The sequence below is a fragment of the Strix aluco genome, unplaced genomic scaffold, assembly GCF_031877795.1.
Source record: "Strix aluco isolate bStrAlu1 unplaced genomic scaffold, bStrAlu1.hap1 HAP1_SCAFFOLD_89, whole genome shotgun sequence".
In the NCBI taxonomy this organism is placed as follows: domain Eukaryota; kingdom Metazoa; phylum Chordata; class Aves; order Strigiformes; family Strigidae; genus Strix; species Strix aluco.
The window spans coordinates 304,133-320,032 of NW_027436632.1; the positions used below are offsets into that span (position 1 = coordinate 304,133).

General features: G+C 42.2%; 1 long non-coding RNA gene across 1 annotated transcript; it reads left to right on the plus strand.

The window, feature by feature from the left end:
• The first annotated feature begins 11,561 nt into the window (after positions 1–11,561).
• On the plus strand, positions 11,562–15,390 carry LOC141919085 (uncharacterized). Its single transcript, XR_012621869.1, has 2 exons — positions 11,562–13,103; positions 13,423–15,390. It is a non-coding gene; the product is annotated as an uncharacterized LOC141919085 (long non-coding RNA).
• Positions 15,391–15,900: the final 510 nt, after the last annotated feature.

Consider the following 15,900-nt stretch of genomic DNA (forward strand, 5'->3'; position numbering starts at 1 on the left):
TCTGTATGTCAGTTGAATCTGAATTTAGTTGTAAAACACGAGGCCTTGGTTTGTTCCTGTAAATTGCTGGGTCATCTTGGTTGACTATACTATGAAATCTAGTATTTGGTGAACTCTGTAAGATAACTCTGCGTTAGAACAATTAGAGACAGTGTGGTGCCACTGGCTCCTTGTGGACAAGCCCTTTGGAAGCTGCACTTCTGCTTTAGTTCAGGGGGTGGTTAAAGTGCTGCAGAGGCTCAGACAAGGCAAAGGCCTCCCAGGTTCTGCCACACAGTTCACACGATCTGCTACGCGCGGGGTTCTCCATCGTGCAGTGATGCAGTAGGATATTCACATCAACAAGGCTTTATTAAAATACTTGTCATTTGAATCCAAAGGTAACAGACAGACAACCTTCAGTTTTTTCAGGAAAAATATGTGTGGTCGTTTTATTATCAATTTAACATTGTCTTCTAAACCCAGACTCTGTTGTGGATTTAATTTTAAGTTGATCTCTGCTCAGTAAAATACTTAAACCTATGGTAGATTTTTGCTGCAAACAATGGCTTAGGTGAGACTTTTCTTTTTCATAGTTGTTTTCTGTTATGAGAAAGTAGAGATGTAAAGAAAACCAGGGGTGTTCTATGTATTAAAGCATCCCTAACTGTCACACCACCCGGTGGTTCCCTTGTCTGCCTCCTGCAGTTCCAGGTTCTGAGCAGTACCAGGAATTTGGATGTTCAGATTGTCTGACGTGGTAGGAAGGAGTACTTGAGTGTGTGTTTTATCTTTACCACTTACCTGGAGTGAAACAAGAAATTTTTTTTTTTTTGCTTGTTCAGATTTATTTGAAGGAATAATGTAATTCTAGTAGTGAATCAAAGGCAATTTTTTTACCCATTTCCTGAAGCCATAGTTATAGGCAAATAATAGTGTTTTTATCTGCAGTGAGAACATGTGTACATTGTGAGTGGTCCTGGTACAATGAAGTGTTGATTTCAACTATTTCACTTGTTCTGATTTCTGCTGTCATTTAGCTTGTGCCTTAAGTACTTAGTGAGCAGCCTTTTATTTATTTATTTTCTAAAAAAGGTACTGTTATACTCTTAAAGACGAAGCATTGCAAGTATTAAGTGATTGTGAATGTAGTGTCAGAGGATTAAAGCCCGGAGCTCACTTTCCCTGTGCAGATACAGTGGTTCCTTGTTCTGGTCAGTGTGATGCCGTGGAAGAGACTGATCACTGCAATATCTCCCTGCACAAACTGCCCTGAGATCCTGCTGATGGCCAGGCTGCAGCATCAGGCTTCAAGTCTCTTGATGTGAGTCCTTCTGTTTGAAACCCTCAGGGAAGAAGTGTACCTGTGATAGTGCCTGGAAGAGTTAACTTGTTCAGTTTTGAAATTAGGGCAATTTTTCTAATTGTGCTACTTCCAAGAGCTGTTCTGTTGTTGGTTTACCTTTCATATATGGGAGGTTCTGCTTTTGAGAGGCAAAAAAGTTCTGTAGGATTTAAAAAGATCAGTTTTTATAACACCGATTTCTGATCAGGTGTACATAGGGAGGTGGCCAAAGGTAATACCAGCAGTGGTGACTCTGAAAATCTTGGAGTAAAAAGCCTTGTTCACATTTTTTAATATTTGATTAAACAGCTTAGAAGGATTTCCTGGTACAGTTATTTGGGCACTAACAAATGGTCAGGCTATTGTAATATGTATGTTAAGCTCTCTCCAACGTTCAGGTGTAATCAGGATCCTGAACCTGGTATTAGCCCTCTCACTGATCATATGGGCCGGGTATATCGATGGAGTGACACTGAATGTCTGCAGGTGCCTGACTTGTCACACACACGGCACCTCTGGGCATGTGAAGCAGGTGGAGTCTGCAGGTGTGCAAGGGTCAGCAGGTGTGTATTGTATGAAAAAGGACCTGTCAGTCACACAGTGTGTTCCCTGGGTTTCGGTGAGAGCATTTCATGGGTAGAGCATTACACCAATGATCCTTCTCCCAGAGGCAGGGAAGGCGAATCACCGGGACACTGGTACCTGCCTAAAGTCACCAGAGAGTCCACTGGCAGGAGCTGCCTCTGCATCTCATAAATCTCTTGTCCATTTTATGTCCACACAACCACAAGAAGACATTCGTATTGAATTATTTTCTTAAAAACTCTGGAAGTGCTGCTCTATTGTTACAGGCATTGTATTTCAGAATGCTTTCAGGTGTTTTCAAGCGTTATAATTCTCCATATTCAGAGAAAAGAGGAAAAACGCAGACCCCTTTTTTTTTCTTGCACCGAAAAAGGGTTTCACACCCAGATGCAAAATCCCCTCCCAAAGCAGATTTTACAGCTCAGTTATTAACCCCTGGAAAAGAATTCACACTGGGAGTGCTGACAGTTCCCTAATTACAGAGATTCTAATAGAACCCGTAATAATAAGGTAGCACCCAAGTTCGCTGAGCTGCTGTGTCAGCTGTCGAACCCAAGCTCACAGAAATCTCTGAGTGGAAATGTGGGGTGGTGCCATTCAGGGCTGGTTTGCATCTGCTGTTCTCGGTGAGCATGCCGGCTGATGTATGAAATGGTGTTTTCCTGCCGTTAGGGCTGCCTGGCCTGCTGCTGGAGGTGTGTCTGAACACAGCTGAGGTTATCTCTGCGCCTTTGAAACGAAACCCAGTGCATTCTTAGACTAGATAAACACCAGTGTTATTCTGGGCAATTGAGGAAGGATTAGCAGTGTTAAAAATGTTAATTTTTCTTTTTCGTTAAAAAGATCCTTAAGGCTAACTTCACTTTGAAGCAGCGGTATTTCAGTTACAGTGCAATAGTCTCCACAGCAACACTTGCCCACATGGGGTGGGAAACTGATACACCAGTGACCCAATTTTTCAAGGTCTGTCCACTTTCCATTCTGCTGTGTCATAAGCTAAAGATTTTTCCAACTTACTTTAGACTATAGAAACTAGTTAATGGAGTTGGACTTGGTGAGAGCAAGGGCCTTGAAGGGGCATTGCATGTGCAGTGCTGGAAGTTCCCCTGCGGAACAAATCCTGTCCCAGGTGAGCTGCCGTCCAGAAGTGAGCACTGGGTCACGCTGGGTGCTGTAGGCAGACCACAGTCTCTAGGAGCAGCTGATACTTGGACTTTTTTTCTGGGCTGTGAACACACTGCCAACACAACACCTGGTAGTGTCAAACCAAACATCTGAGCCTGGGTCCTTCTAAGAATTGACCTGATTGAGCTGTAACTGGTAGTCTGGTGTGCTGCGAGACTTCTGGAGTAGGAGAAAGATAGAAAGGGTTGCTGCTAAAAACAAACATCTTCTGTGCTTGATTTTTAAAACATACTTTCAATATGGGATGAAAAAGTACATTTTTAGAGTAATTTTGTGTAGTAAACAGGGCATTTGAGATAACGGTGATGATAGTGTTGATGTGTCTTCAGGAGCTAATCTTTAACATAACGGCTTCTCTGATGGCTGCTCAGACAATCACATTGATCACTGAGTGCTGCTGAGACACAGACTGTGCTTCCAGCATTGATCCATGACAGCATGAGAATACTTTGGGTAAGTAGTCATGTATAAAATTAACTGCAGTTTTATTTTTCAAGTGATGTAATGTCAGGAAAATTAAAGAAGTCTTCACCCATATCAAAAAAATCAGTTTTATTTCATATTTATTGATTATAGTGTTTTAATCAGCATGACTTCATTTCTAAAAAATTAGCAAAATTGTATTGTTTTCCTGAAAGTAAGCAGTTAAGTACTAACTGAAACATAGTTAAATTTCTTTGGCTCTTAGAGCTGGAAGGAACAAGTTGTTTTTGCAGGTGGATTCATAAACATGGCTGTAATATCTAATAATGCAAAGTCTCTTTTCTTTTATGTTATAAATTAAGACAAATGCCAGGATCTGGTTTTGGTGCTACTGGATGTCCTCTCCTGCTAACATTCATTTGGGGGAAAAACGACTGGAAAATGCTGAATAAAGCTTGAAGGCCTGAAGCCATAGGCTGGGGCTCTCCCAGACAGCTGCTGCTTCAGCTGCAGCCAGTGAGAACCCTCCGCAGAGCCGCCTCGGAAGGGCCAGGCGCTGCCTTGGGCTGGCAGCCGTTTTTAGGCTGTTCTAAAAGCCGGTGGGAGAGCAGTGCTTACCCTGGAGTCCAGGCTGGGAGCGCTGTGTGCAGGTCATTGCTGCTGACCTAAATCCCAGCCCTGGGGTTCAGTGCTGTGCAGTGTGTGTGCTGCACAGCTCAGGGGGCAGCAGGCAGTCACTGCTAGTGCTTTGGGACTGGTACCACCAAAACTGCAGGTCAGGGGGAGACACGAAGGGAAAAGCTCTGCTGTGCCCTGCAGCCACTTACAGCTGCTGTACAGTTTTCTTACTGTTTCTGTTTGCCATGTCCTGATGGCTGTGGTAGTATGGTGTGTGCTATTTAAAGCTGACTGATAAACCAGAGCCAACCCAAGGTGTTGCAGGATCCCACTTCTCTTGTCCCTTAATCAGCAGACAAGCCATTGCCATAATGTGGTGGGACAAAATTTCTTGTCCTTTCATGTTGCATCACAGCGAGAACAATGCAAGAATAGATCTCTGTCAATTTTTTCAGTACTTCAAGCTAAAATATCTCAGTTATTTTAAAATGTTCATTTTGAGATGTCAGTGATGATCCATGAGGCTGGGAAGATTCTTAATTTATGAAACCAGTTTGGCTGTCACATCTCACTTTTCAAACTTAATGGATTCAAATTCCAAGTTATTTTTCCCTTGCATTCTGAGTCGCTCATTTTATTTTGTTGATCTGTGATAGAGAAGGTGGCTGAAATAAAACTAGAAGAAAAAAAGCAAAAATTATTAATGTCCAGGTGATAAGGATATGTTCTTGCCCTTATCTCTTCTTCTCGACACCCCTCACCACCTTTAGCCTCACTTTTTTCTGCTTTCCATGCTTCCAGTTTGAAACTGGGTTTTTTATCTTTTTGGTCTGCATTTTCTTCCTGTTGCTCTTTGCTGTGCTCAGATCCTGGTTCTAAAGAGATGGTGAGTCTTATTTTCAGCACTCGATGACTGACAGTGGAATTTCTTTGATGAGGCAGACTGTGCCTGTAGAGTCTGTTCTTTGGCTCTGGCACCAGTACAAGCTTTCCCAAGGGCTCGCTGTGCTGAAAGTGATGCTCATCTCTAGTCTAGACAAAACCTTGGCACCTTTGATTCATTTACTGTCTCTTTTACATTTCCTTCCCTGTATATCCAAACACTGATATTGCTTGGAGTCATGTTTAGAATATTTAGTACAAGCAATTAGAGAGCTTTTTGGCTACTGTCTTTTTATTTTTAGAATCTCTGTGAGGCAGAGTGAGGGAGTTACCTCTGGGGAGTGCAGCCGTCAGCATGTGTTTTAGATTCCATCTGTGGCAGAACTGAATTTCTGCATGGCTCACCAGACCAACCTGCAGCCAGAGGACTGGCTCTGAAGAAATCCATGCTTTTGGTTCCTGAGGTCTTTGACTCAGTCCTGAGTATTCTGGCAGTCATAGACAGAACACTTCAGTGTTTTGTGGTGGGTCTTTTTGGTTTGTTTTGCCTTTTTTTCCGCACCAGGAGTGGGACAAATAAAAATGCTATTAAAGAAAAAGTACAAAAAACTTCAGTGCTGGTAGTGGGTCATTACCACAGGTAGTTACAAACTGTACAACAGAAAGAAATTTGCTTGCTTTTGAAATGTGAACCATCTTCTAAATGTAATAAGGGCACAGAGAAGTACGCTGTGTTGAGAAGTGACCCTACTTGTTTGGAGAGCAAAGCACGGAAAGGCAGCCCTGCAGCTGGGGGTCAGCTGGGACCCACTGAAGCCAGGAGCAGGCTGTTGGGTGCCTGCCGCGGGGGCTGCAGGAGCCGGTGGTGCCGGGGCCAATCCTCCAGCCCAGGGGGGCTCTTGCCAGAGCCAGCAGGTTCTGCGGAGGGCAGCGTGCCTGGGCAGCGAGCTCTGGCCCAGCACTGCTCTGCTCTGGGCAGGGGCAGCTGCTTTTGTAGGACAGTGTCACTGGCACAGAGACTCAGACGGGGCAGATGGCACTTGCTGGATGTTTTCCTGAGATTTCTGGCACAGCAGAAGTTGTCTCCAAGAGTCTGACAAAGTTGCCCGTGTAATCCGTTTGTGTTTGTCAGTGCAAGGAAAACAGATTTTTCAGTGTTTTTAATTTGCCTTTAAATAGAGAATAGGAAAAAAAGATCCTAACTCTGTATTTTTTTGTCAGACAACAGCTTAGAACCAGAGAAGAGATACTTATGAGTAAAATAAAACATTCAAATTACCTTAGTGGATCATTGGCAGCAAATTATGTTTCTGTGTTTAAAAACAATGACATATTTTGATTTTTAATTGGAACTGGGCACGCAACTCCTTGAGGTTTTTTGAAAGCTTCACCATTCCCAAGTGCCACCTTCAGAGATGTACACATTACAGAACAGGTTAAACTGCCCCTTCAGTTTTCTGCTTGAAATGTGTCATAACAGTTCAGTTTATTTTGTTCAAAACCTGTAAATATAAAGGTTGTGATGGTAAGTAACAGAGCTTTGTCTCTCTGCCAAAAAGGCACTCAGTAGCATCTTGCATTGTCACTACAGATTTTGGACATAATAAAAAAGTAAGCAGTACTAATAATGACCATAGCAAAAACTGATCAATAACACCACTCTATAGATATCCTAATAGCAATTAAAGTGGGAAGTTCATGGTAGTTTTTAATTTTGCAAGGGAAAAAGACTCACTGAGTAAATGCTCGCTATTCCTCTGTGAAACTTCTTGTGAAGGGAGAGCAGCACGAGCCAGAACTGTGGCCTGATTTCACATGTACATCCAACTTCCATCGTGGCTTCGAAGTGTAGAACGGAGAGTCACATGCAGCTGGTTTCTCCATAGCTAGAAAAGTTAGAAACAGAGGGATTTCTGTATTTTCAGAATGACCTCTTGTACTAAGCTACACATTTTCCCCAAAGCATTGTTTAATAAATCTGACACACTAATGGAGTAACTTAAGGTCTGCAGGGAAATGAAATAAAACTTGTCATCTTTTAAACTCTTTTAACCCTGATCTACAGCTTCTGAAAGAGCACTGGGCACGGGGGAAACGGATTTTTGTGGGCTTTGCAGTGAAAGAATAGGTAGCATTATCAAATGAAAAGAGCGTGTTTGTGTTGGTCAAAAATAACCATTGCATGCTTGTGGCTAGGCGTGTTCTTAGGAGGATTGATGCTTAAGTCACTGAAAGGAAGGAGAAGAAGAAGTAATGACTAGAGAAGAAGTTAGTATTAAATTGGAATGAAACTAAACAGAAATCATAGGCTACTATAAAGTTAGTCCTCCAGCATTCTGGAAAAGTCCTACTAAACTGAGAGTCCGAGTCCTGTTTCTGTTCTGTTATTTATGTAAGTGAATGGTGTATCTTAATCCAATTTTAAATGAGGGAAGAAACCTCCAGAACTGCTACCAATTTAACTTTATCTTGAAAGTCTTAGTGTGTTTTACCTGAAAAGTTGAGTTGCGAAGGAGCCTGGCTGGTGAGCTGCAGGAGGCGTGTAACACTAGCTTCTGGCTGTGCGTCCTTCAGAACGTGTTTAAAACGTGTCTGAGATACAGATGATTGGCCCGTGCTGTGTATTCTCAGTGGGTCAAGGAAAATACTGTTTCCTGAGCAAATTAGTATTTTTGGCTCTTTTTTTGGTGTGAAGAGAGGTGAAGGACTGCTATGTTCCAATGCTGGGTATAAGTTAGATTCCTTTCTGGCTGACACAGATTTTATTAATGACACGTACTTGTAAATCCTGTTCGGGTAAATGGAGCAGTTAGAAGATCAGCATCACAGAACATCACAGCCATCATTTAGATGCCAAGAGGTTTTTCCTTCATAAATAGACAAGAAGGGCAAAAGAGCAGTCCGGGGTCATGAAAGAATACTTGGAGTGATACGCGTTCATATGGTTATCATGGAGCAGTTAGGATCACAGTCTGTATCTCAGTTTCCTGCTCTTTCATAATTACAGTGTGACGTTTAGTTACAAATCCTTATTCATATTGGTATGCTCAGCCATCGTTTACTGAAAGAACCAGGACAGTAATTAAATCAGGCACACTGCCTTTCTTTTCTCCTTTGATTTTATATGTACATTGAAATGAAATGTCTTTTTTAATAATAATATCTGCAAGCAGAAAATAAATGTAATCATAATCATTGTGACAAATCAAAGCATACCATCCTATTTAAAGCAATTCTGCATTTTTAGATGGCAAGGGTTAAGTAGGGTGCCAAGTGCTGCTTTTCTGTCCTGCTTTGTGAGTGTACCGGGTCTGGCTGAGCCAGAATTGGTTTTCCCCTGTAGCAGCCCTCATGGTGCTGTGTTTTATGTTGGGAGCTGGCAGGGTGTTGATAGCACACTGGTGTTGTGGCTACTGCTGAGTGGTGCTTACACAGCACCAAGGCTCTTTCTGACATTTCCCCCCCCCACAGTGGGACGGGGTGGGCAAGATCTTGGGAGGGGACACAACCAGGACAGCTGACCCGAACTGACCAAAGGGATATTCCAGACCATATGACGTCTGCTCAGTATAAAGCTGGGAGAAAGGAGGAAGGGGGTGGGGTCACCCTTGGTCCTCCGAGGCAACCACTACGCGTATCAGAGCCCTGCTTCCTGAGAAGGCTCGACATCGCCTGTTAATGGGAAGTAGAGAATAAATCTGTTTTCCTTTTTTTGCTTCCGCACGCGGACCTTTGCTTCGCTTTGCTTATATTAAAACTGCTGTTGTTTTACCCACAAGGGTTGGGGTTTTTTTTTCCTTTCTTATTTTCTTTCCCGTCTTTGCCCTGTTGAGAAAAAAAGGGGAAGGGGGGGGGGAAGTGATAGAGCGACTTGGTGGGTACCTGGCATTTAGCCAAGGTCAAACCACCAGAGTCTTTTTTGGCGCCCAACGTGGGGCGGGACAACGGCAGTTTATATTAATTGTGCTATAGCTATAGCAGTTAGTAAGCGACAAGCTCTTGTGCTGGTCACGGGTTTGTTTATTGCTCTGCTTTTCTTTATTTTGCTAAGCTCGGGAACATGCTGGAAGAAATTGGGAACATCATGAGTGGTTTTATTCTGCAAGCTCCTGAAGTACTTATTAATTCTTATGTTAGCTCTTTGATACTGTTCATTGATGCTATTTGCCTATTGTGGGCTGTGTGGAGCTCATTAGGTTTTTGGTGTAAGAGAAGGCAAATTTTGGGTGAGAGAATACCAAAATGTGCCCTGAGGCGGCCTGTCCCTGGGTGGCAGGGGGAGTGGAAGGATTTGGGCAGATTCCTAGGACGGTTATCACCTCCTGTAGCCTGGGATCTTACCCCTGAACAGGCAAGCAACCCCGCAAAATTGACACAACACCTGATAGAAGGGTGCCTTGTCTATCCCGATGAAAATCAGCAACTCCTAGCGCTGTACTGGGGCCTGGCCTGTGCTTATCGAGCTGCAGTTCAGTGCTCTCAAAGGACTGTGGTGGAGATGGGGACTCAAACAAAAACAATAACAGCAGAGATTGCCCCAGTAGTAAAAAAGAAACAGTGGACAAGGAGAACAACAGGTCCATACCCTCAATTAATAAGGGATGAAAAAGAAGAGGAAGAAGCGGGTCCTTCAGCAAAGGGGTCAGAAGAGGGAATAACAGAGCTCAAACAGGAGGCAGAAACTACCCGGTCCCTGACATCATCAGAACTGCGAGATCTGCGGAAAGACTATAGCCGCCAGCCGGGTGAGCGGATTGCTGCCTGGCTGCTTCAATGCTGGGATAATGGGGCTGATGCTCAGCAGCTGGAAGGTAAGGAAGCCCAACAGCTGGGTTCCCTTGCTAGAGATCGAGGAATTGAAAGGGGAATTGGAAAAGAAACAGGAATTTGCAGTCTGTTGAGACGGTTCCTTTCAAGTGTTAAAGTAAGATATCCCTTCAAGGAAGATCTTACGGACAACTCCCCAGGGAAGTGGACTACTGCAGATGAAGGTGTGCAGTACCTGAGAGAATTAGCAGTGCTGGAAGTCATCTATGGTGATCCAGATAATGATGAAGCCCCTAAAAATCCAGAGGATGTCCTGTGCACACGGGCCATGTGGAGGAAGGTGATTAAAGGTGCACCATCCTCGTATTCTGTGGGCTTGGCTGCGATGTACTATCCAGAAATGGATGTGGGAGAAGGACTAAGATGTACGCCAACTGTGGAGGCAGTCTCTTCCTGGCTTCAGAACTTTGAAGAGAGTCTTGGTACCTCCTCATCTCTACGGGCGAGTGCCTTAAATGTCAGGAGCACCCCAAGAAATCAGTTCTCTTCCACCCCAGTCAGAGGGAAAGGGAAACCTAGGCGCATGACACATGGCGAACTTTGGTTCTTCCTGCGTGACCAGGAGGAGGACATGAGGAAGTGGGATGGTCAACTCACCTTCAAGTTGGAAGCTCGTGTACATGAATTGCGAGGAAAGACCCCTGCCAAGAAGACATCCAAGAAGGTTGTTAATGTAGCTGGTGTGAAACCGCAAGAAAGTAATCAGCGATCTCCCAGATACAGGAAGACTGAGATCACCTCCCTTGGCCCTGATGAAGGAGTCTCCGGCCTGGCACGGCAAGGGTCAGACAGCGAATACTCTGACCAAGAACAGGAATAGAGGGCCCCTGCCTCCAGCCAGGAGGAGGAAAGGGATGATCGGGTGTATTGGACAGTGTGGATTCGATGGCCTGGCACATCAAATCCACAGAAGTACCAGGCTTTAATCGACACCAGGGCACAGTGTACATTAATGCCATCAGGTTATAGAGGGGCAGAACCTATCTGGATCTCAGGAGTGACAGGTGGATATCAAGAACTGTCAGTACTGGAAGCCGAGGTTAGCTTGACCGGGGACGAGTGGGAAAAACGTCCCATTGTAACTGGCCCAGAAGCCCCTTGTATCTTGGGCATTGACTACCTCAAGAGGGGGTATTTCAAAGACCCAAAAGGATACCGATGGGCTTTTGGTGTGGCCAGTGTGAACACAGAGAAAGTCAAACAGTTGTCTAATCTGCCTGGCCTCTCGGAAGATCCTTTTGTTGTAGGACTGTTGCGAGTTGAAGAACAACAGGTGCCAATTGCTACGAGGACCATGCACCAACGGCAGTATCGCACGAACTGAGACTCTCTGGCTCCCATCCAAGAACTGATCCGTCAACTGGAGACCCAAGGTGTCATCAGTAAGACACATTCGCCTTTTAATAGCCCAATATGGCCAGTGCGAAAGTCTGACGGAGGGTGGAGGTTGACAGCAGACTATCATGGCCTGAACGAAGTGACGCCACCACTGAGTGCTGCTGTACCAGATATGTTAGAGCTCCAATATGAACTGGAGTCAAAGGCAGCCAAGTGGTACACCACAATCGACATCGCCAATGCATTCTTTTCAATTCCTTTGGCAGAAGAGTGCAGGCCACAGTTTGCTTTCACGTGGAGGGGTGTCCAATATACCTGGAATCAACTGCCCCAGGGGTGGAAGCACAGCCCCACTATTTGTCATGGCCTAATTCAAACTGCACTGGAAAAGGGTGATGCCCCTGAACATCTACAGTACATCGATGACATCATTGTGTGGGGCAACAAGGCAGAAGAAGTGTTCAAGAAAGGACGAAAAGTAATTGAGATTCTTCTGAGAGCTGGGTTTGCCATAAAGAAAAGCAAGATCAAGGGACCAGCACAGGAGATTCAGTTCTTGGGAATAAAATGGCAAGATGGACGCCACAGGGTTAATTCTACTCAAAATTATGCCTCCTCAGAGTGCTATGAGTGATAGTTTCTTGGTGCTTGAGGCTATAGCCAGAAAACTTGAGGTGTAGCAGGTAAGTCTCCCTTTGTTTGTAAGTGGGAATGGTGTCGGGCTGTCATTGTCACTTGATGTATTTTCTTTCTTGGTAACAGGCAGATGCTGGAATAAGCCCGCATGTTTTCCCCTCAGCTCGTCCAGGCTCAGCCACTAAAGATGCTGGAGCAGGGATGAGGCGGTCAGGCTCCTGTGAACGGTGACTGCTTCCAGTCCTTGTGTGGTACCATGTCTGCTGCCTCCCGCCATGGTTCCCAAGGGACACACGGCTCATTCTGTAGTGCTGTTACTTCCTTTAAGGATCTGTTCCTAAGATAATTCTTCAGTTCCCTTTCTCTTATTTTTCAGTTATTATTCCTTATTCTCATTGTTCTTTTACAGGGCTGTGTCAAACTATACAAAACCCATTACTGTTGTATGGTTTTACAAAATATTTTTTCAGCTACATTTGAATTTTATTCTTTCCTTCTACCATTTGTTTGTGGTCTAATTTTTTTTAATGGCAGGGTAATATTTCTTGATGTATTAACAGTCCTCCTCTAACCAGTCAGAGTAGCGCATATTCATTTTGTTGTAACGCTTTTGCTCTGCTTCCTTAATTTTTTTGTTTTTGATTGTATTTTAATCCCTTTCCCTTTGTCCCGCTTTTGATGTTATTTAAATTTTGAGCTGTCCGTTGTAAACAGTTGTCTATTATGTTGTTAGTCTTTTGTTTTTGGGGAGCTGTAATGGATTATTTATGCCTCCTATGTATCTCTGGGACTCTCTGCTTCTACTTTTTCCACAGAAGTAGATTTGAATTCTGTTTTCACTTATTTCTGAATTATTTTCCCCACATGTACTTGAAATCCAAGAGGCTCAAAGTCTTCTGTTGTATGGGTTCAATGACAGTACAGTATCTCTTGGTCAGCAACCTTTGTTACTTTTCAATTCCATACCTTTCTCTATTAGTAAGAGGTTATTTAGAATTTATTTTCCTTTTTATGGATTTACCATACTTATATTCTGCAACTCCCCCTTCAGCCATAGATTCTTTCAGTATTAGCCTTTTTATTAAAGAAACTGAAAGCTTAGAATTCAGCTAGCGATTGTGAACATGTAAACTCTGATTTGAATTTTTGGTTCTTCTGTAGGTTTGTGAAATCTTGGATCAAATTGCTAAACTTGTCAGAGGGTGCTATGCAAGTTGAGCACAAACTAAAGCACTTTGAATTCAGACGATCTTTCTTAGTCTCAATTCCTCACCTGTAAAATAGGGTGAGTATTTCTAAACTTTGTAGTCAGACTTTATGGCTTTTAAGCAAGAATTCTTCTAGGAATTTATACTAGATTTATACATCTGTTGTGTCCTCTAAAACCAATTCAGGGATTTTTGATTTGCTGATTTTCCCTTTTTTTTTAATGATTGTGCATGTAAATCTGCTAACAGGACTTCTAAATGATTTTTTTATTTGCCTTGTAAAATGTAGGGCTTAATCCGTTATCAAGCGTTCAGTACATATTTGTAAACTACAGGCTAGAACTAAAATACTGTATTTGTATCACTACTTTTTTTTTAACTGTTGTAAATTCACAGGGAATTGTGAAGAGAGGTGAAGTTGTGTTCGAGGCTGCCAGAAGCCGCAGAATCCCAATCCTGATGGGAACACCTGGAGGTGACCAGAAGAGGACAGTGCGGATTGTTGCCGATTCCATCCCCGACTTGCCTGACCTGGGGCTTATTGACAAGGAGCTGGCAACCAGTGGAGCTGGAAATCCCAAGGTAGAACAGATGATTAGAGACTCTACTAAAGCCTTAAGCAACTTGTCACTGCAATGACAACTTACTGCATTTTAGGAAGCAGCTTCCTGGTTTAGGAGCAGGAAGTCTCCATATCATTATCAGGGTTAATATAACATATTTAAAAAGGACTCAACGTGCCAGTAAAATAACAGAGTAGAGATAATATGCAGTCACAGAATAATTGTGTCTAATTTCTGAAGCTACCTTGAGCAAAGGCAACAAGTCCTTCTAAGGTATTTGAGACATACACTCAGGGGTACTGTCTTTCAGTTTATAATATTACTGTAGAAAACTCTGATTGCTTCTCTTATTGTTATGGGTTGTCTGTTATGTTGAAAGAACTTGTAGCTGGTATCCAAAGACTGTCCCAGACCTATTTCAGATGATGCAGTTCAGACTGTGGTGGGAGAAAGGACTAAACTACTGGCATTTTTTTTAGATACTGCATTTTATTGATTGCTTTTTTTATTGCAATATTTTTATAAAATGGGTTCTGTGCGGGCTTCAACTGTCAGTTCAATACTAAAGTTCAGTGCAATACTATAAAAAACAGTTCAGTTGGTAGGCTTTTTAAGCCATAGCCTATTAGAATGAAAGTTCATTAATTTATACTTTATTCCTGTTGTTGATAGTGACTTAAATCCTGCTTATAAACACCTTGAGAAATAAAATATGAACTGCCTTTGGCTCCATATGCAAATGAGCCATAAGGGCTCAGCATTAGCAGTCTAGTTTTTGCCTCCTGCATATAAAAGGCAATAGTTACTTGTAAATCACAGAGTAAAGAAACTACAATAAAATGAAAAGTGGTTTTAGAGTTCTGCAAATTCCTGCAGAAAACCTGTAGAACTATAGGGTATCTTTTATTATTGCCAGCTTGTCATGTATAAAACAGGGAAGAGTAAATCTTGATTTTTTTTTTTTTTTCCCCCCAACTAGTGCTGTGTTTTTCACTTGCCTGAAGAGTAATGGTACTCATAGTTGCAGTCATAGTTTGTAACCAAATTGTTCATATTTACAGATAAAAATACAGTGAAATTTCTACATTAAGTTAATGTGCTAACTTTATATGGGAGCTTCTAGGAGGACTTCGGAACAAAATAGTGTATTCAAAAGCAAATTCAGTACACTAACTGTAAAGTTTGGGTTTATTTAAGCTGGTATATTTTGCATTAGGTACTGTTTGTAGCATTGGGTTGTAAACATACTAAACTGTATATTTTTCAAGAGCTTTTTTAAATTCCAAGTATTCACTGGTTTGTAGTGTAAGTTTCACGTCATATTTAGGTTTGAGCCTTTCTATGAAGGAGCACCAGTATTTTCCTTGCAGTAGAATTGGTGTGTAAGCTGTTTAAGGAATGTTTAATTCTAATTAGAATACTTACCTCACTTAGTGTTAATTTTTAGATTGGGCTTTGTTGATTGTAAGAACTTGCATAATTGCTATAAATATCTGCTTTAAAACAGATTTGACATATTGCACTAATCTTGAGTTGTAACACTGTTATTGAAAAGCACTTTTAAATTTCTTACTAGAAGGACCATCAGAGTACAACTAATGTTGAGATTTATTTTTTCTATACTGTCTGATCTTACTGAAAGATGTTATTCTTTCATATATTTTTTATAAAATTATAAATTACATTTCTATAAACTAAAACCCTGTCATAGTACCATATGGTCTTTTCCAAAACATTTTCTGTTTGTGTTAACATGTTTATATTATTTTCCCTTGGTGGAGATTAAAATGATGTTGAACAATGCTGACTGACTTTCACTTTCTTTTCACTTCCCGTGTATCTTGGCTGTCAAAAACTTCAAATGGAACAGTTTATTGGAAAGACAAGGAGATGTGTTTTTCATAGTTAATGTAACTGATACTGCAGTGAGTCTTAAGGGTGAGTAGTACAAGGTTTGTCAACGGCGAATGACTTCTCTAAGAGTTAATGTGTTGACCTCTTAAGGTGAGCTTGGAAGTTCTGTATCCAAATACTTTTTAAGATGTCATCGTAAGGGGTTAAAGTCACTTTATAATTCCAAGTTATGTGCCATTACCTATGTTGTTGAAAGTCCTGTTTTAAGTATTTTATTGTTACAAGGTGTTAAACTGTAAACTAAGTGTCTGTTAAGGCTGCGGTAGTTTGTTAGAGGTCTTTTATAGATCAGCATCTCAGAGAACCAAACGTTTGCAGCAGAGCCTGCTAGTTTTCAGACTCACCTGTAAAATTTGTGATTGTTAAGCAACAGCCACACTGACTGCATTTTCAGTGT